Consider the following 22,230-nt stretch of genomic DNA (forward strand, 5'->3'; position numbering starts at 1 on the left):
CTGCACATTTTGGGCAGATCCGCAGCCGTAATCCGCAACCCGGATAAAGGTGCGGCATTGATGCGGACAGTTGCGGAGGAAATCCGCCACGTGGGGGCATGCCCTTATCGTTAGATTTGTGTAAACGGTGACAAGTAGTTCTATGTAATCATAAAGCGAAAGGGAGAGGGAAAGACAGTTATAACGAAACATAGGAAGCTCTCCTCTGTGTACGGGGGCACGTCAGCGTGAGAGTACGCATGTTTATTACCATAGCCTAGTATCTTTATTTTTATGTTACTACATCACCTTCTGTGCAAGACGACCAGTATTCTAAAGGATACCATGTTCAGCATATATCGGATGATGGTAGGTTATATGCCTTATGCTAGGTCAGCGTGTCTGAAAAAAGAGGCATTAGTCATATTTTGCATCAGTAATGGTTACTATTATTGCGTATTTACAAAAAACTGCTCACTTCGTATTCCCTATTCAGGCCTCTGGGTTCCAATGTTTGCAATCTGTGGATCCAATATGCCTCCCTGCGTTTAAGTGTCTTAATCCTATCCCCTCCTCACCTTGGGACTGGTATGTGCTCTATCACCTGGAATCGCAACTGTGAAATGTTGTGTGTTCTGGATAGAAAATGTGCTGCGATTGGTAGTAGGGTTTTGTTGCATCGAATATTGCTCTTATGCTGTCCTATTCTATCCCGTATGCGCTGCGTTGTTTCTCCAACATACGCTAGCCCACATGGGCACTTTATCACATATATGACATAGTTGGTATTGCACGTGAAATATTCTTTTATTGGTATGCACTCACCAGTTTGGGGATGTTGTAGTGTATCACCCTTTATTATGTGGGAGCATTGTAGACAAGATCGACACGGGAAGGTCCCTCTTTTTGGGGTATTAAGGAAAGTTTGTCTTGGTGGTCTCTTTGCTGATCCTACATCTGCTCTTATTAACCTATCTCTGAGGTTACGGGGTCTTTTAGAGCATGGGAGAAATGGAGTCTGGAATTCTGTGACTTTTGGGTATGCTTCTTTGAGAAGTGACCAATGCTTTCTGATAATATGGTGTATCTTATATGCACAGGGGTGGTAAGTATGCACGAAAGGTATACATTTGGGTTTGGCCCTGGTTCTGCTGGTAGCTGTCGTCAGTTGTGCTTCTCTTAATGTTTGGTGTGGATAGCCTCTGTCCCTAAATTTTTGAGTCATGTCGGTCATGCGCTTACTCCTATTGTTGGTATCGTCTACTATCCTAGTTATACGTGTGTACTGGGACCTTGGAGGGGATCTCTTAGTCGCTATTGGGTGACAGCTGTTGTAGTGTAAGAGGCCATTCCTGTCTGTTTCTTTCGTAAACAAATCAGTACTGAGGTGGCCACTGTCATCCTTGATGACCATGGTGTCCAGGAAACTAATCCTGGATTTGTCAAAATTCAGTGTAAACTGCAGCTCCGGCCAAATGTTATTGAGGTACTCCATGAATTTTAATAGTGACTCCTGCCATAGGCAGAATATGTCATCTATATATCTGGTCCATAGATATCTGGTCCATAGATGACATACTGTCATTTGTTAGGCCGGGTTCCCCCGGGTCATATACTCTGCGTAAAAACTACATCTGACCTGGAACCCGCAGCACCTTCCGTCACGCACTGTGGTGCGGCTTTTCTAACAGGATTTCCGCTGCTGAAAGAAGCGCTGTAAAAAAACAAAAAAGCAGTTCATACCGAAAGTCTATTGAGCCCATACACCGCTACATTGATTTCCGGAAAAAGCCGATGAGAAACTAAGCGGCTGAGCGCTTACTTGAGCACTTCTGCCGCTTCATTTTTAGTGATTGGTGGTGGTCTGAGTGCTCGGACCCCCACCAATCAGGACTTCTGACAAGTCACTGCGACATGTCAGAAGTTTGTTGAACGTTTAGTTACCCTTTAAGCCAAAAACAGAATTAGGTTCAGGAGAGCAGACCTATAAGGCCTTTAATTTATGTATTTCTTCAATTTAAGTTCGATTCCTGGTTTTGGCTTATAAATTACATGCAAAATCTGCAGCAAATCTGCACTGTGTGAACTAGGCCTTAGGGTTGTCCACACGTAACGGAATTGCTGCGTATTTTCCGTCTGGAATTGTGGATAAGAAAATGTGCAGCAGAATACAATTGCAGCAAAGTGGGTGAGGGTAACAAATCTTATCCACATGCTGCGTAAAATTTATGAGCAGAAATTCATCTGCGGTGCATATTTTACGTATGTTTACGAAAGTGGACTGAATTGCTGAATTGATGAGCATGCTCCATCTGTGTGTTACAGTCAACACTTCAGGGTAACGAGCGGGATGCCGCTCGAGTGCAATCAAGCTCGTTTAACCTGTTAAATGCCATGGTCAATAGCGACCTCTGCATTTAAATGACTAGAAACAAGGGGGTGGCCCCCTGTAATGTTGCAATGTGATCGCGGGGTGCCGTTGTTTGGCATGGCAGCCTGGGGGCCTGATGAAGGCCACCTGGTTTGCCATCTTTATATTCCTATGAAGCCCTGCCTCAGGAAAGGCTTCAAAGGAGAGTGTCAGTATCACGATATACTGCAATAAATTAGTATTGCAGTATATCATGCAAGCGATTGAACAATCGCTGGTTCAAGTCCCCTAGGAGAAAAAACCCTTAAAAAAAAAACCTTTTCCCATTTTCCCTCAAGCACAATGTAAAGAAATTAAAAATTAGCACAACTGGTATTGATGCGTCCGTAAAAGTCTGAACTATTACAATATATCATTATTTAGTCCGCACGGTGAACGCCGTAAAAAAGAAAAAATGTAAAACGCCAGAATCACAGTTTTTTGCTCACTTAATCTCCCACAAAAAAATTTAATAAAAAGTGATCAAAAAGTCTCATGCACCCCAATGGTACCAATAGAAACTATAGCCAGCCCCGCAATAAATAAGCCCTCATACCGCTCAATTGATGGAAAAATAAAAAGTTATGCATCTCAGAATGTGGCGACAAAACACAAATTTTATTTTTAACAATCAGGTTTTTCCTTGTAAAAGTAGTAAAATATAAAAAAACTATATAAATTTCATTAACATTCAATTTTTACAGCACGGTGGAAGCCATAAAAACAAAACCCCCCAAAACATTGAGGAATCACAGTTTTTTCCCTATTCCACTCCACAAATATTATTTTCCCAGTTTCCCACTACATTATATGGTACAATAAATAGTGCCATGAAAATCTACAACTCGTCCCGCAAAAAACAAGCCCTCATACGGCAATATTGATGGAAAAATAAAAAAGTTATGACTTTTGGAAGGATGGGAGGAACATGGAAATCCAAAAAATGGCTGCGGCGGTAAAGGTTTAATTAGCCTGTTAATGACCATGCATTGTTGCTGGTAAAACGGCACTTTACCTGTCAAATTCTGCGGCCATTAATTAACACACACTTTATACAGTGGAGGAAATAAGTATTTGATCCCTTGCTGATTTTGTAAGTTTGCCCACTGTCAAAGACATGAACAGTCTAGAATTTTTAGGCTAGGTTAATTTTACCAGTGAGAGATAGATTATATTAAAAAAAAAACAACAGAAAATCACATTGTCAAAATTATATATATTTATTTGCATTTTGCACAGGGAAATAAGTATTTGATCCCCTACCAACCATTAAGAGTTCAGCCTCCTCCAGACCAGTTACACGCTCCAAATCAACTTGGTGCCTGCATTAAAGACAGCTGTCTTAAATGGTCACCTGTATAAAAGACTCCTGTCCACAGACTCAATTAATCAGTCTGACTCTAACCTCTACAACATGGGCAAGACCAAAGAGCTTTCTAAGGATGTCAGGGACAAGATCATAGACCTGCACAAGGCTGGAATGGGCTACAAAACCATAAGTAAGACGCTGGGTGAGAAGGAGACAACTGTTGGTGCAATAGTAAGAAAATGGAAGACATACAAAATGACTGTCAATCGACATCGATCTGGGGCTCCATGCAAAATCTCACCTCGTGTGGTATCCTTGATCCTGAGGAAGGTGAGAGCTCAGCCGAATACTACATGGGGGAACTTGTTAATGATCTCAAGGCAGCTGGGACCACAGTCACCAAGAAAACCATTGGTAACACATTACGCCGTAATGGATTAAAATCCTGCAGTGCCCGCAAGGTCCCCCTGCTCAAGAAGGCACATGTACAGGCCCGTCTGAAGTTTGTAAATGAACATCTGGATGATTCTGAGAGTGATTGGGAGTGATTGGGAGAAGGTGCTGTGGTCAGATGGCATTAACTCAACTCGCCGTGTTTGGAGGAAGAGAAATGCTGCCTATGACCCAAAGAACACCGTCCCCACTGTCAAGCATGGAGGTGGAAACATTATGTTTTGGGGGTGTTTCTCTGCTGAGGGCACAGGACTACTTCACCGCATAAATGGGAGAATGGATGGAGCCATGTACCATCAAATCCTGAGTGACAACCTCCTTCCCTCCACCAGGACATTAAAAATGGCTCGTGGCTGGGTCTTCCAGCACGACAATGACCCGAAACATACAGCCGAGGCAACAAAGGAGTGGCTCAAAAAGAAGCACATTAAGGTCATGGAGTGGCCTAGCCAGTCTCCAGACCTTAATCCCATCGAAAACTTATGGAGGGAGCTGAAGATCCGAGTTGCCAAGCGACAGCCTCGAAATCTTAATGATTTACAGATGATCTGCAAAGAGGAGTGGGCCAAAATTCCATCTAACATGTGTGCAAACCTCATCATCAACTACAAAAAACGTCTGACTGCTCTGCTTGCCAACAAGGGTTTAGCCACCAAGTATTAAGTCTTGTTTGCCAAAGGGATCAAATACTTATTTCTCTGTGCACAATGCAAATATATATATATAATTTTGACAATGTGATTTTCTGTTTTTTTTTAAAATATAATCTATCTCTCACTGGTAAAATTAACCTAGCCTAAAAATTCTAGACTGTTCATGTCTTTGACAGTGGGCAAACTTACAAAATCAGCAAGGGATCAAATACTTATTTCCTCCACTGTAGGTAGAGGGCCGTTTTACCCGCAACAACGCCATTAACAGTTGTTGGCTGCATCGCGGCCGAGTCAGTGCCACTCTGTGTGGCTTTACCCTTGGTCACCAAGTAAGTAGTACTAATTAATAAATAATAATGAGAACAAACTACTCAGTCAAATAACGTGAATCCAAAAATCTTGATCCATGAAAAGTGTAGGACAGTGTTAGAACATGTGCCGTGTTAGTACATGGCAATTGGTAACTTGCAAACTTATGATATTAGATAGCCATGAGTCTGAATTATATGAATACTGTAGTATAAAAAAAAAATCCAACTTTTTGATGGAATGGATGTAACCAAATACAGTATCATCTTAATCCACTATGGCATGTTCAGACAAGGCAGAAATTTTCCGCTGCAAATTTTGCAGAAATGAATTTGACAGTTCTTCCAGGCGTGGAGGATTTAGCAGCGGATTTAGCAGCGGATTTGCCGCAGATTTCAGACTTTGCATTGTAAAGGCTGAAATGCACAATGAAAATCCGCTGCTTCTCTGCAGCAGACTGCATGCTGCGGAATGTGAATTCTGCACCGCCAGCTAGTTTCCGCACTGTTATTTTTCTCAAAATCTGCACTAAGTTACCTAAAAAGCTATAGAAAACAACGGAAAAAAAATGTCTGTTGCGGATTTACACTGCGGCCTGTCCGCAGTGGAATTCAGCAGTATATCCACCAAGTCTGGACATGCCCTTATGTGGTTTTGAATTCAGATCTTTCTGGGAACATGTCCTTGAATTTAAATGTTATTTTTCTATTTTATTATGCCAGTGGCTATGTGCAACGTTTCGATCTGGAACAGACCTTCACCGGGCACTAAAAATATATTTACAAAGAGGATAAATATTATAGCTCCAGATATATATCATATATTAATCGCTTGAATGTCATAAAGGTAACATGAGATACAAAATATATAAACAATTCAGTAGTAGAGTTACAACATATAAGGTGTTTATAGGTAGAAAAATGTTTAATATTCTTCTTTCTGATTCACTAAATAATCAATATGTTTCCGTCAATATTCTTGATGGGTATTTAATAGGAGGAATACGAAACTTATACATAAATGGTTAGTTTATTTGGATATAGTAATAAAAATAATACTATAGCAGAGATACGTACATAGACAGATACATATTGTAATATAGCTTAGGCCTCATGCACACGACCGTATTTTTTCCCACCCGTAAATACTGGCGTAAATACGGGTCCGGTGTCACACGTATTCCACCCGTTTTGCACCAGTATTTACGAACCCGTGCTCGTAAATATGGGTCCGGTGTCACACGTATTCCACCCGTATTTACGAGCACGTTTTTGGCGGCAAAATAGCACTGCACTAATCGGCAGCCCCTTCTCTCTATCAGTGCAGGATAGAGAGAAGGGACAGCCCTTTCTGTAATAAAAGTTTAAGAAATTCATACTTACCCGGCCGTTGTCTTGGTGACGCGTCCCTCTCTTCACATCCAGCCCGACATCCCTGGATGACGCGGCAGTCCATGTGACCGCTGCAGCCTGTGATTGACCTGTGATTGGCTGCAGCGATCACATGGCCTGAAACGTCATCCAGGACGTCGGGCCGGATGTCGAGAGGGACGCGTCACCAAGGCAACGGGCGGGAGACCGGACTGGAGGAAGCAGGAAGTTGCCGGTAAGTATGAACGTCTTTTATTTTTATTTTTTACAGGTTTATACTGATCGGTAGTCACTGTCCAGGGTGCTGAAAGAGTTACTGCCGATCAGTTAACTCTTTCAGCTCCCTGGACAGTGACTATTTACTGACGTCGCTTAGCAACGCTGCCGTAATGACGGGTGCACACATGTAGCCACCCGTTATTACGAGAGCTCCATAGACTTCTATGGACAGTCCGTGCCGTTATTACGGCCAGAAATAGGACATGTTCTATCTTTTTTAACGGAACGGGCACCTTCCCGTGAGAAAACGGGAAGGCACCCGTCGCCAATAGAAGTCTATGAGCCCGTTATTACGGGTCGTGATTACGACCCGTAATAACGGGAGTTTTTACGGTCGTGTGCATGAGGCCTTAGATTGTAATACAGAATAAAGATATCATTTTACATAGTCATTGTATGGGATCTTGTCGTCTCCATCTTGCTTAGCTTGGGTGTGTGTCTTCATCGTCGGTATCAGTGTATGTCCTTGGGCATTTCCCTGGATGACCCCCTTCTGGATGACCACCCCTAGATGACCACCCTCATGTCTATCTCTGTCTGTCATAAATATCCCAGAGTATAGGCCTTTCTTAATGTTTAGGTGACATTTGTGCCTACAATTGGATGACTTACAACTGTCATTACTCATGCATTCCCGGTACTGAAATAGCTGATATAGTTTTCCTTAACTGTCATCATCAGCATAATGTATCTTTAGTTCTATCGAATACCTATATATGAGTGAGAGATCGGTACCGCAAGTCACACGGTGTTGGACAGGAAGAAAATCATATATGTTGTTCAATATCAAATGCATAAATGGATGGTAAAGTCGGTAGATTAAACCTGTAAAAGTAAGTATAGCAACATTTATACAGGCAATTATACCATAAGCACATCCTATATAGTATACTTTAGAAGTCAGACCAGGAGAGCGGGTTCAGTGTGATCATGGAACTTGGAAGAAACTGAGGATATCAAAGTTCCAACACAATAAACACCTTATATGTTGTAATTGTACTACTGAATTGTTTATATCTTTTGTATCCCATGTTACCTATATGACATTCAAGCAAATATATGTCACATATCTGGAGCTATAATATATATCCTCTTTGTAAATATATTTTTAGCACCTGATGATGGTCTGTTCCAGACCGAAACGTCGCACATAGCCACTGGCATAATAAAATAACATTTATAACATTTCACTCCAATTGGTGTGCCGAGTAATCTTCTTTTTGATCTACTATAGGGTTGGGCCCCTACTCAAGCACACACCTAACCTAGTGCTGTCTGAACCACTACAAAATGTCCTTGAATTACTTCTTTATGAAACAATTACAACAAAACTGAGATAAAAGTTTTATTTAAAGAGGCTCTGTCACCAGTTTAATACTTCACTATCTCCTACCTAATCTAATAAACGCTTTGATGATGTTTACTACTGTGTTGTTGTTTTTTAAAATAAATATTTATGATTGACAAAGTTCTGATAATTTTTAAATTTATGCAAATTTTTTCTAAATGCCCAACTGGGTGGTTTTTTTCGTTTAACAAAGTGGGCGTTGTAAAGAAAAGTGTATAACGCTGACCAATCAGCGTCATACACTTCTCTTCATTTATGCCCAGCTTTATTTACAGCAGAGCGTGATCTCGCGAGATCACGCTGTGACGTCACATACTCCCGCAGTTCCTTTACCGGAGCGACGGGAGAATGACTAGACATCGCCTTCAGCCATGCCAGGACGATCATCCTCCTCAGCAGCATCCTGTGTGAACGTAGCCAAACTGTAGCAAAACTGTGTGTGTGATCCTGGCCTAAAGATATTATTTTTTTGTAAAAAGTAATGCTTTACTTTGTGTATTTTTTTTCAAAACGCCGTCGAAAAAGTAAGTGTGTCGGAGTGAATTGCACATGCCTCTTAATAAATTTTGTGCACCTTGGACTGTCCTTTTATCAGAAAATTAAATCTACTCCTGTTATGAGCCAAAACTTGAGCCATTTCTAACTTTAGTATTGATAAATCTGCCGATAAGGTGGAGACCATGCCTACTCCTAGTAAACCTTGCCCATTTGTTTCGCCACTTTTCAAAACTGACAAGTTCAAAGAAAATTCTCAAATATGGTGGGCGCCCAAAAAACAGATGCACAGTTTTGATAAACTCCCCCAACGACCCAAAAGATGCCAGTGTAAATGAGCCCTGGATTAGAGAAATATATATTGAAATTCATATAGTTTAACCCCTTCCCTCTGCAGCCATTTTCCGGTTTTTCATTTTTGCTTTTTCCTCCCCACCTTCCAAAAGCCATAACTTTTTTTCTTTTTTTTGTCGATATAGCCATATGAGGGCTTTTTTTTTGCGGGACTAGTTTTAGTTTTTCACAGCACTATTTATTGTACCATATAATGTAATGCGAAAATGGTGAACAAATCTTTGTGTGGTGGAACAGAAAAAACAGTAATTCTTCCATTGTTTTTTGGGTTTTATTTGTACGGCATTCAGCGTGCCGTAAATTTGACATGTTAACGTTTATTCTTGCTGGTCAATACGGTTACGGTGATACCAAAATTATATAGTTTATAGAAAAGGCAAGAAGGTTCCAGCATCAATATATTGAACAAAATGTGGCTTTTATTGAGGTTCCATAAAATCAGGGACAACGCATAGTACAGAAGTTGACCGGTTTCAGGCCCAAGTGGCCCTTAGTCTCATATATCTATCTATCTATCTATCTATCTATCTATCTATCTATCTATCTATCTATCTATCTATCTATCTATCTATCTATCTATCTATCTATCTATCTATCTATCTATCTATCTATCTATCTATCTATCCATATATATATATATATATATATATATATATATATATATATACATACATGTGTGTGTGTGTGTGTGTGTGTTCTTTTTATTACTGCCAAGTAAACATGAGATCAATCTCTACTGTAAACAGAAACTCGGCATCTTGTAGTTTGGAAGGCAGCCATAGTTCTGCACTTTCTTGGGAAGAAACTGTCAAAGAAATAAAAGCAAAGGCAAACATGCCATACAAGCTTGCTACTGATAGGCATCTCCTTTGTTTCTTTTTAAGAAGCTATAAGTACACAAAATAAGGTCTAAGCAACTTTAGCTGTTTGCACTGACTGTATAACTTGCTCTTTAAAACCACTATTACAAAAGTCTAAAGAACCTTGAGTTGTTGCACTACATACAAGGTGGGTGGGGGGGATATATGGGGGGCGCTATACTAATACAAAGGGTATAATGACACAGTACTGATATATATGTGCTACAATCTCATAGCTGAGAATGTGAGTGACAAACTGACTGAAGGCATTGCTTACACTAAATGTATGTTATTTTCAACATGACGAGGTCTTTATGACTCTGGGAGGTTGACTTGAACAGTTATTATTGTTCCAGTAATGGACTTCTCAATAGCAGCTAGGATGTCCAATAGTACCTATTGCTGGTAAATTTCACATGTTCTATGTAATTTCAGTATAAAACTGATACTATTCCTACACTACCAGCAAAAGTATGTTGGAATGTACTGTAAGTGGTATTACAGCACTCTTCTAACCAGGTCTGTAATTGTTTTGAAAATGAAAGACCCTGTTGACAGAACATTTGTATAACTAATGTCAAAAGATGTTTTAAGGGCCTGTTCACATCACCGTTCATTTCCGTTCCGGGGTTCCGTCAGAGGGTTCCGCCGGGTTAACCCCGCAACGTAAAGTGAAACTGATGGCACAGCTTCCGTTTCAGTCACCATTGATCTCAATGGTGACGGAAACATCGCTAATGCTTTCTGTTTGTCACCATTACGGCTGGTTTCGGGTTTTCCGACGGAACCCCGGAACGGAAATGAACGGTGATGTGAACAGGCCCTGATTTATTTTTAGTAATAGAATGAATTAAAGGGGTTGTCCAGCCACATAATTTTTTTAAAAAATAACTTACAATGCTATAAAATAACAAAATAAATAATACTCACCCTACCAATCCACTGCTGCTCCTGTGAGGACGCTTCCCCCACCAGTCAATGTTCTTCCTGCTCCAGTGATGATGTGTCGACACCATTAAGTTCATCACTCCGGGCAGCGCTTGGCTACAGCGGTCACATGTTGTGTTAACACATCATCCATGGAGCAGGAAGAAGAGCATTGTAAGCTGTAAAAATGTATATGTTAAAGAGGCTCTGTCACCACATTATAAGTGCCCTATCTCCTATATAAGGAGATCGGCGCTATAATGTAGGTGACAGCAGTGCTTTTTATTTAGAAAAACGATCTATTTTCACCACATTAGGAGCGATTTTAGCTTTATGTTAATTTGTTTCTTAATGCCCAAGTGGGCGTGTTTTTACTTTAGACCAAGTGGGCGTTGTACAGAGGAGTGTATGACGCTGACCAATCAGCGTCATGCACTTCTCCCCATTCATTTAGTCAGCGCATAGTGACACTGCGTTGTTCACTATGTGCTGTCTTATACTGACATATTAACGTTACTGAAGTGTTTAGACCATGACTAGACATTCCTTCCAGCCAGGACGGGATGTCTATTCACAATCCCTGCACTTCGTTAACGTTTCTGTGGTACTTATAGCAGAGCAAGCATATTCTCGCGATATCTCGCTGTAAATTACGTTACAGCAAGATTACGCTTTGCACAACCCAGTGTCACTATGCGCTGTCTAAATGAATGGAGAGAAGCGCATGATGCTGATTCGTCAGCGTCATACACTCCTCTGTACAACGCCCACTTGGTCTAAAGTAAAAACACGCCCACTTGGGCATTAAGAAGCTAATTAGCATAAAGCTAAAATCGCTCCTAATGTGGTGAAAATAGATCATTTTTCTAAATAAAGAGCACTGCAGTCACCTACATTACAGCGCCCATCTCCTTATGTAGGAGATAGGGCACTTATAATGTGGTGACAGAGCCTCTTTAAAGCGGATTTAAGGTGGAAATTAGGCAATGTATCAGGTCTTGCTGAGGATGGTCCAACACCACCTTCTCCTTCTGCCCCATGCAGTAATTGTACTTTAATTTCCACACTACTTATAGCTTTTGACACCGATCTAGTCAACAAGCAATGATGTCACCAAACCCAGCGATCCCTAAGGCAGAGGCGTAGCTGTATTTTCCAGCACCCGGGGCAAACATTCAGTTTGGCGCCACCCCCCCCCCAAACCACTTTCCTGACTTCTTCCCCCTCGCCATATTTGCTTCCCCTACCAATCAATGAAATGTAATTTGTTTTTCCACTTTTTTTCGAGCACTTGCACATTTACAAGCAACATAGTTATATAAAGTAGTTAACATAACAATTAATTGTGGGGCGTGGCTTGGAGCGCAACGGGAGCAGTCGCATGACTTGAGAGCTCCGCTGTGGTTCCGTGCTATATTGATCCTGTGAATATCCTGATCTTTCCTTACCTTCATCATTACGTCCCGGAGATCCAGGCAGCAGTCGGGTGGTAAGAGTGGAGTTATGGGCCCCACTAGAGGTCAAACGGCCACGGAAAAGCTACAGAGCTATGCCCGGGAAGATATCAAAGATGGCGGCCGTGCTTCCCTGCAGCAGCGCTCAAAGGGCAGTGAAACGCCTGGCGGGACGACATCTTCCTCAGCGGTGGTGGAGGAGACAGAGCCGGAACCTACCTCGACAGAGGTGATGAACAAACTCCTGGCAGCCATATCAGCATGCAAGACCTCGCTGACCGGTAAGATGGAGGAGGTGAAAATTGATATAGGCCTCATCAGGCAGCATATGCAGGCCTTGAGAGAACGAGTGACACATGTGGAGGATAGAGTGTCTGGGGTGGAAGACAGGATGGCGGCCATGCCACGTGCGATTACGGATCTGGAATCCATGACGGAGTTATTAAAACAAAAAAATGATGATCTGGAAAATAGGCTGCGCCGGAATAATATCCGGATAATAGGAATGCCTGAGAAATCGGAGGGCCAAGATCCGGGCGAATTCATATCTAAGTGGTTGAAAGAGATACTGCCAGATGCACCTTATTCACAGGCCTTTGCAGTAGAAAGGGCGCACAGGGTGCCGGCAAGACCACCTCCACCTGGGGCCCCTCCGAGGCCGATGCTGGCCCGGTTGCTTAATTGTAACGACAGGGACATGATCCTACGTCAAGCCCGCCGACTGCAAGGAATTAAGTATAATGGCATTGCTATATCCATATTCCCGGATTTCTCAGCTGATCTACAAAAGCGCAGAGCTACGTTTATGGCGGTGAAAAGACGGCTGAGGAATCTCAATATCCCATATTCTATGGCGTATCCTGCAAGGCTGCGGGTAGTGGATAACGACCGATCTATCTTTTTTAACTCTCCGCTGGAGGCCGACGATTGGGTGAGAGGGAGGAGATCGCCCCGCCGCGCGTGATCCCTTTGGAGGGTGAGGATGGAAAGTGCTGGAATTTAAAGATGATGCTGGAGTTTCTCATGCGCCTGATGCAGGCTAAAAGGTTTCTTTTTGCCGGTTGATCTCCTGTGTTTAAGGAGGGATTCCAATGTTATGGTACACCCAATTTGAAGTCTTACCCGGCGGGTGGATAGATCCAGAGGCCCTGAAAAGGGTCATTCTTATCCTCCCCATTTCATTTGAATGGACTGTCGGGACTATCAATCTGTTACCATTCTGTTCATGGAGCTTGGCCTATAGTGGGAAGGAGTGATCCGGCCGAAGTGAAGAAGGGGTCCCAGTTGAGAGACTGCAGGAGAGATCCGGGTATATGCGCAGGAAGCATATTACGGTTAAATATTACTGATATATTGTTTACACTGCTGATTGATTTATAGTCCTCCTGTACGAATTTATGGAAAGGGCTTAAGATGTAATATGGTGTTTGAAGATGTAGATAGGGAAGGATACGTTAACACTGCCTAATAGCACGGGGCCTTCCCCGTTACTCTTTGGTGCCACGAGGAGGGCATGATTCGGCAATGGCCTATGTGTCATCTCGCATTGCCGATACAATTTACTGTTTATATGTTAGTTCTGTCGTTTATGTTTTTAACGCCGTATTTAGGCGAAATTATACTCATTTATGAATGCAAATGTCTAAAAAGTCATACAGTGCAAAGAAGGTGGGGAAAGGTCACTAGGGAAAGTATATTGATATTATGCAGGAGTCGGGAGCCATCTTCCCTCCGAGGCAGACATAGTTTTCGGTCCCACTAATGGCGTCTATACCGATCGTGTCTTGGAATGTACGGGGGCTGGGTACCCCGAGGAAAAGGGCAGCCATTTTTGCATGTATCCGTAAATTTAATCCCTCTATAATATGTCTGCAAGAGATGCATTTAATCCCAGACAAAGCGAGATTTTTGCGTAGACCTTGGATCCAATGGTCTTCACACTCTTTCCATACGTCCTACTCCCGGGGGGTATCGGTATTAATCCACAAATCTCTGAGGTGGGAAGCGGTCAAACTTAAAGTGGATAAGGAAGGTAGATATGTGTTTATACATGCTTACATCGACACTATACCATTTGTATTACTGGGCCTATATGTTCCTCCTCCGGCGAATATACAGATTTTACATGAGGCTGCCGCATTTGCTGCCGCTTACCCACAAGCTACGGTACTGGGCATGGGGGACCTTAACATGGTCATGGATCCCAAATGTGATAGATTTAGAGGGGAAGTGGATTGTGGGGTTGCATCGGTGGCTCCAACAGAGTTGAATTTGCTATTTCAAGAAATGGGTTGGATAGATATATTTAGGTGCAAACATCCGAATGTAAAGGTATACTCATGTCATTCTATCGGTAGGAATTCCCTGTCCCGTATAGATTATATCTTTGGGAACGCTCTAATGGTTCCGATGGTAACGGATGTTTCTTATGAAGTAAGGGGAGTGTCAGACCACTCTCCGATGGTAGCGCGTTTCAATCACCCAGGGCCTGTGAGGATTGGTAGCTGGAAAATTCATCCATTCTGGCTCACCCTGATAGGGCCGCAAGATCGCATACCAGATCAACTGGAGGTTTTTCAAGATACCAATAACTCGTGTGATAATCTTAATATTTTATGGGATACCCTGAAGGCCTACCTTAGAGGCTGCTTGCGATCTACAATCTCCTACATAAAAAGGGAAGCGGCAAAGGAAGAGGGTCAGTTGGCACAGCAATGTAAAACATTGGAGGGCGAGTATATAGAAAACCCATCTGAAGCAAATAAACATGCATGGCTGACGATGGGCCGTAAATACTTATTATTACTACAAGAAAAAGCTGATAGGAAACTGTTTTTTGCTCGGCAAACCTATTTTGAATTGGGAAACCAATCAAGTAAATTGCTGGCTCATTTAATTCACCACAGTTCTCAGAGCTCAGCAATACTAAAGATTAAGGACAGTCAGGGCCGTGAGTTGACTGATACCCCTAGTATAGCGGCCCGATTCACCCAATTCTATAGGGACTTATACTCCTCCCATTCTACGTATGATTGGTCCGAGTGTGTATCATACTTGGAGGACTTGAAATTTCCACAGTTAGATGTGGCAGGCAGGGATATGTTAGAACTCGATATCACGGAAGACAAGGTTACGCAGGCATTGAGGGATATGTCGAAGGGTAAGGCATCGGGCCCAGACGGGGTTCCATTGGAGGTATATCTTCGTTACTCTGACCAGCTCATTCCCCCATTATGCTCTATGTATTCTTATGCCCGGGGGGAGGGGAAACTACCGGACAGTTTCTATGATGCCACAATTGTAGTGTTACTAAAACCTGACAAAGACCCTAGGGACTGTAGTTCTTACCGCCCTATTTCATTACTGAATCTAGACTACAAGATACTTGCAAAGGTACTGGCAAATAGACTGAATAAGGTGATATTACAACTCATTCATCCGGATCAGGCAGGCTTTATGCCGGGGAGGTCCACATCTGACAATATACGCAAGGTTCAAATTTTGGCTCAAATAGGAGAGGCACTGAAGGAGGACTGGGCAATGGCATCTCTTGATGCGGCCAAGGCCTTCGATTCCGTTGAGTGGGCATATTTGTTTGAAGCATTACAGAGGTTTGGTTTTGGCCCGATTTTCATTAAATGGATAAAAATCTTGTATAAGGATCCGAGGGCACAAATTTTGATTAATGGTATAATGTCCCCTTATTTTCAACTCCGTAGGGGTACCAGGCAGGGGTGCCCTCTCTCCCCGCTATTGTTTGCAATAGCTATTGAGCCTTTGGCGATACGTGTAAGAACGCACCCAGAATATAGGGGAATAGTAGTGGGAGGACGAGAGGAGAGGATTAGTTTGTACGCCGATGATGTGATATTGTATATGTCATACCCGAAAGACAACTTGGGGCTAGCTATTGAAATCCTGAACCAATTCGGTAGATTTTCTGGCCTACATGTTAATTGGAACAAATCATTTTTCATGCCTTTGAAGGAAGTGGGGTGGGCGGAAGCTGAGCACGGCCTGCAGGTAGTGTCGTCCTTTAAATATCTGGGTATTATCATAAACAGAGACCATAGGCAGGATCAAATCACCAATATACTGCCTCTGTTAGACTATATCAAGCTCAAATTCAAGGTGTGGGGGGCACTCCCACTGGCAGTGACGGGTCGTGTAAATTTAATTAAAATGGTTATTCTGCCAAAATGTCTGTATGTTCTGGAGCACGCAGCCATACCAGTATATAAGGCCTTTTTTAAATCCCTACATGCATTATTCCTGGCTTTTATATGGGGATCCAACAGATCCAAACTTAGCTTGGCTACTCTGCAGAGACCTAAACAGGAGGGGGGAATGGCACTACCGGATTTGTTTATGTACTATCTAGCTGGGCAGTTGAGATATCTACAGCTATGGACAGGATCGGACCAATGAGGGAACAGCACCTCGCTACATATTTGCATCTAACGCACCTTTGGCCAGTGCTAGAAAGCTCCCCGGGAACTTATAAAAGAATGCTCCAAATCCACAAGGTGGCAGTGCAGGCATGGACGGCGGGCAAACAAATTTATGCATATGCAGATATACAGGTGGACATGCCACTATGGGATAATCCCCTTCTTTCACATCTAATGGAGGGGCAGGCCCCCTCTTTCTGGGATGGATTTGAGGTACGTAGAGTCGGGGATGTGTATACGGATAATGCCATTAAATCCTTTGCGCAAATGCAAGAGGACTTCCAAATTCCTAGGAAAAGCTTTTATAGATATCTGCAGCTGCGACATGCTCTCGCAAGTCAATACCCTAGGTCAGACCACGAATTCTCACGATTCCCTTTGATTGGAGTTTTTAAATCACAGGGCCCCCGGGGGCTGATCTCGGCTGTCTACACGGCCCTTATACATGCTAAATTGGCCAATGTCAAATTATAAAATAATTGATAAATGGGAGAGCCTGATACCAGATCTGACAGGGGAGGAATGGGAGGATGTACTTTCATCTCCTATGTCTGTATCACCGGCGGCAAATAACAAAATGATTCAATTAGCTATAGTTCATCAGAGTTACCTCACGCCGGTGAGACTGCATAGAATGGGCAGATATCCTAGCACTGAATGCCACAGGTGCCGTTTTCCCAGATCTGATTTCTGGCATATGATCTGGGATTGTCCAGTGGTGGCCTCCTTTTGGGGGGAGGTGTTGAAAGTGGTTGAAGAAGTGGTGAAGCAGCCGATCCCCTTTTCACCCAAGATTTGTCTATTTGGGGTGCTGCTTGAAGATCAGTGGCCATTCAACATACGTATTTTATTGCAAGAAGTATTGTTCATGGCAAGGAAAACCATCGCACTTCGGTGGATGGATCGGAGACCTCCTAGGGTGACGAAATGGAAATCGTTGATCAATTCCATTATTCCATATGAGCGAGTATTATATAAGAAAAGAGGGTGTATTGGTAAATTTTATAAAATATGGCAGATTTGGTGTGATTCATCGTGTACCCTGTATACTCCGCATAGATTCACAGACTTGAGGGACCAGTTGCTGCAACCTTGAGGAGGACGGATGTTGCATGATTGGTTACTTATAGGATTTCTATATTTTGTATGGAATAACTCAAATTGGCCTGGGAAAGTATTTTGCCCGCTGGGATGTTATTATGTTATTACTGAGGGTTAACTATGTGATCTATTAGGTTATGACATGTTAAATACCACCATAGCCACTATGCATCTGTGTTCAAAATTTGTATGACTACATAAATGTGTTTATTTTCTGTTATGTACTATGGACATTTGTATTGTACAATTCTTTCAATAAAACGAGTTTAAAAAAAACCAAAAACATAACAATTAATTAAAAGAAAAGAAATAAAGAGGTCAGCGCCGGACTAAACAGATTGTATATCTGAGGCTAATGAGACTATATGGTGACATAATGAACAGCCCCCTGTAGATAGTGCCACACACCTCCCCTTGTAGATAGTGCCACACAACCCCCCTTCAGAAAGTGCCACACCTCCCCTTGTAGATAGTGTCACACACCCTCCTGTAGATAGCACTACACCCCCCCTCCATGTACATAGCTCCATTGAGACTTCCTAGAGGTGCTCCTGATGTCACTGTCCATATATGGATAGTGAACTCAGGGGCTTCTCCAGCAGTGGAATTCGCGGGAAAAGCATCGGCAAAGCTTTGGCCGGGGATTCAACTATACCTCATAACTTTCAAGTATCACAAAGAGGGAGAACCGATGAGGCGAGCATAGCAACACAGTATAATGCCCTCTAGCTGCCGCCACACAGTATAATGCCCCCATAAAGTATAAAGCCCCATAGCTGTCACCATACTGCATAATGCCCCCATAGATGCACCCATACAGTATAATGCCCACACAAATTCTCCCATGCAGTATAATTCCCACACATATGCCCCTATACAGTACAATACCCAAACAGTTGCCCCCATGAAGTCTAATGCCAAATCAAATTCCTCCATTCTGCATAATGCCCCTATAGCTGCTCCCATAAAGCATAATGCCCCCATACAGTATAATGCCCCATACAGCTTAATGCTCCGAAGGCTGCCCCCATACAGTATAATGCCCTATAGCTGCCCCATACAGTATAATGCCTCCTATAGCTGTCCCATATAGTATAATGCCCCTATAGCTTCCCCATACAGTATAATGCTGCCATAGCTGCCCAATACAGTATAATGCTGCCTTAGATGCCCCCATGCCGTACAATGCCCCCTTAGATGCTTCTAGTGTCAGTGCCCATGTAGATAGTGCCACAGTGCCCACGTAGATAGTGTCCAGACAGTACCCATGTAGCTAGCGCCAGTGTCCTCTGTAGATAGTGCCCCTATATAGTGCCATTGTGCCCATGTAGTTAGTGCCACACCCCCTGTAGATAGCGCTACCCCCTCCCCCTGTAGATTACGCCATTGAGACTCCTTCCAATGACGGTCTGTGTGTCTGTGACTGAGGTCACCCCAGTCAGAGACAGTTGGCAACCCTGCTCCCCGGACACAACGCTACTTTAAGCGCTGTGTTCGGGGAAGCCATTGACAGTACTGTCCATATATAGTCAGTGGCCAACTCTGGCCGGGGATTCCGCTCATAAATGGACAGTACCGTCAAGGGCTTCCCCGAGCACAGCGCTTAAAGTAGCACTGTGCCCGGGGAGCCCTCGGCGAGCGGAGGAGCTCCCTCTGCTCCTCCGCTATGAACTAATTCTGAAGCAGGTAGCTGATGGTTCCGTTTCAGAATTAGTTTGATTGCGGGACATACCCCCGGCCGCCAGGGACAGCGGGACACCGCCCGGAATCCGGGACTGTCCCGCTGAATCCGGGACTGTTGGGAGGTATGTAGTTGCGCCTGGGGCACATGCCCCGCCTGCCCCCCTAGCTACGCCCCTGCCTAAGGGATACAATATGGTAGATATATTAATATGAAAAAATATATTTTTTCATTGATTCTGCAAGCCTGATTATCTTCAAACTATGAACCTTGTGATTAATTTCTACCATCCAAGGGACAGGTATATCATCTGAGGAGTAAGTAATATATAGATTTATATATAGTAAGCTCCCCATAGTGATTTTGCACATCAGTCAGATTTGTATCACGTCATGAACATGTTTAGGGAAGTAGGGGATTTGGAGCTCTATATCAGACAAATTAATTATCTGAACCTTACAGTATAAAGATATATTATTAAAGTAAGCAGCACAGATATTTTGCCTTACTAGATAAAAAAAAAATGGATATCATGTTTAAAGGTTCACTTACATTTTGTTGCTAAAAAGCATTAGTTAGGCCCCATATACACGACTATAAAAATCATCCGTAATTGCGTTATTTACAGGAAGGTGGCCAGGCTGTAGAAGTGCACCGCAAAAGATAGGGCATGTCCTATCTTTTGCTTTATACGTTTCGTGCTCCCATAGTTTGGGTGAATGCAGGCGGCTGTCCGTGGCCGGCGGCGGCGGCCAACCGTGCCTACAATCGTGGCCCGTGATTACCGGCACGGCCGTGTGCATGGGGCCTTAAAGGGTGGATTGTTTTTATGTGTTTGGACATTTTAGCATTTTACTTTTATTGTTACTTATAGCACTGATTTTTTATCTTTGACCAAAACAATAACTCAACCTTCTAGATAATCTTCATTAAAAGTATCTTACCATGTTGCTGCTGTAGAGTCTGTATGACTCCTGTACATAGCTAGTTGTATTGCTGTCTTTGAAATATATCCGACAGCACACTGTTCTTGGCTCCATTGGCTCTCTCTGGAGGTTGCACACGGCAGATCAGAATGTCTAAAGGGGTAAAGCATCCAAGACTTCAGGCAGGGCAGATCATACAAGCTGTTAGTATAAGACCCTGTTTACATCACAATTTCAGCTTCCTTTTGAAGTATGCTCCCAACCTATATATTCGAACAGAATGTGGCAACGTAGCCCGCCATTTTTTGCCATATACCAGGCCAACAGAGGCCAAAAGGATACTCTATTGGCCTTCAATGTAAGTAATTGAAAACTGTGACAGCATCAAACAGCAAAAAAGTATTAATTGTTTATTAACACAACCCCATAAAACAAGCTAGAATGTTTCGACCCATGCAGGGGCCTTTGTCAAGCATGTGTGTCATAGGTAAAGTACACATATTTATAGGACTATCAATAACATTAAAACCAATCAACAGTATTGAATCATCATATTCTCTTCCATTATGTGATATAATTATTTAACAGCAGTGCGATCCCTATTGGACATAATATATCAAATGTGTCCATACAAAAAATATTATACACAGCTTTAATACTTACATTTTTGGCAATACAACAGTAGACTTTACTTGGAAGCCATTCTTCAATGGTAGGACGGCACTACGAACATTCCTTCCTAATGCGCATGTTGCTAGTGCGCATGTGAAAATTTGAATACTCTGCGCGTGCATAAAACCAAACTGCTTGGTAAGTAACCGCATAGTATATGTCTCCATGGCGATCTAACTTGTTCCTTTGACTTAGCGATCATATATTAAGAAATTTAGAATAATATAAGCTTATTATATAGCCCCACCTGAAAAAACTCGGACCACTGTATAATCACAGAAGTGACCATATTGAAGCAATTCGGCAAACCTAGGACCACTATGTGATTGCAGAAAAAACTGTATTGAAGCAGAGGGGCATATATAGCAATAGTAATACCATTTGAAAAAAAATAATACAATATAATTTGGGGATAATAACTTACCTTATTCTCATGGACCAGGGGTTATGATATTTATGTTCACAGAATATCTGTGCAATTACATCATCTGGTTTTACAAAAAAAGCCTTCAAAGGTGTGAAATCACAGGGATGTCCCACTGACCCACATGTAACATACAGTCGTTATATAAACGACCTGGTGTCACAACATACCTTCAGCACCCTATGCAAAAATACCACTATTTGAAGTGGCCATTTTAAATTGTACTCGGAACAAACATAACTTGGTCACTACAAACGCATGTAAAACAGCCTCTACGCAAAGAAAAGTGAATGCATATAATATTCATGTATTAATGTCTTCACAATTGTGGAATAAATCCCAAGGCCTATACAACCAAAAGGACCAGTTAGCTATTCCACATGTGACATGGTGTATCAATTTATCTCTTGTAATTACATTATCCCACAAAGTTATTCAATCAGATGCCTCGGCTTTATATTATAAACGTATTCCTATTTTTTATTGCTCTCTAGATATATACTTCACAGATCACACAATTTAAGCAAGGCATAAGGTAAGGGTACATATACAAGAAAGTCGGTTCCAAGTTATAAAAAAAAATGGATTTGTCAAATGTCTAGATGATACTGTATTTGGTCCTGTCGAGAGCGAAAGAGAGCAAGCTTCAGTGTGCATCCACCAAATTGCCATCTGTTATGGAATTGCAATCTAAGCAATTCCCCAAAGGCTGCTGGAGAGTGCCGGGAGAGAGCGTCCACATAAAACCGCAACCTCGAATCCATCACAACTCTGA

General features: G+C 42.5%; 1 long non-coding RNA gene across 1 annotated transcript; it reads right to left on the reverse strand.

Annotated features, from left to right (window-relative positions):
• Positions 1-325: 325 nt before the first annotated feature.
• LOC142652812 (uncharacterized) lies at positions 326-20,501 on the reverse strand. Its single transcript, XR_012847937.1, has 3 exons — positions 20,378-20,501; positions 1,619-1,693; positions 326-381 (listed from the first exon to the last, which is right to left on the reverse strand). It is a non-coding gene; the product is annotated as an uncharacterized LOC142652812 (long non-coding RNA).
• Positions 20,502-22,230: the final 1,729 nt, after the last annotated feature.

The sequence above is a fragment of the Rhinoderma darwinii genome, chromosome 5, assembly GCF_050947455.1.
Source record: "Rhinoderma darwinii isolate aRhiDar2 chromosome 5, aRhiDar2.hap1, whole genome shotgun sequence".
In the NCBI taxonomy this organism is placed as follows: domain Eukaryota; kingdom Metazoa; phylum Chordata; class Amphibia; order Anura; family Rhinodermatidae; genus Rhinoderma; species Rhinoderma darwinii.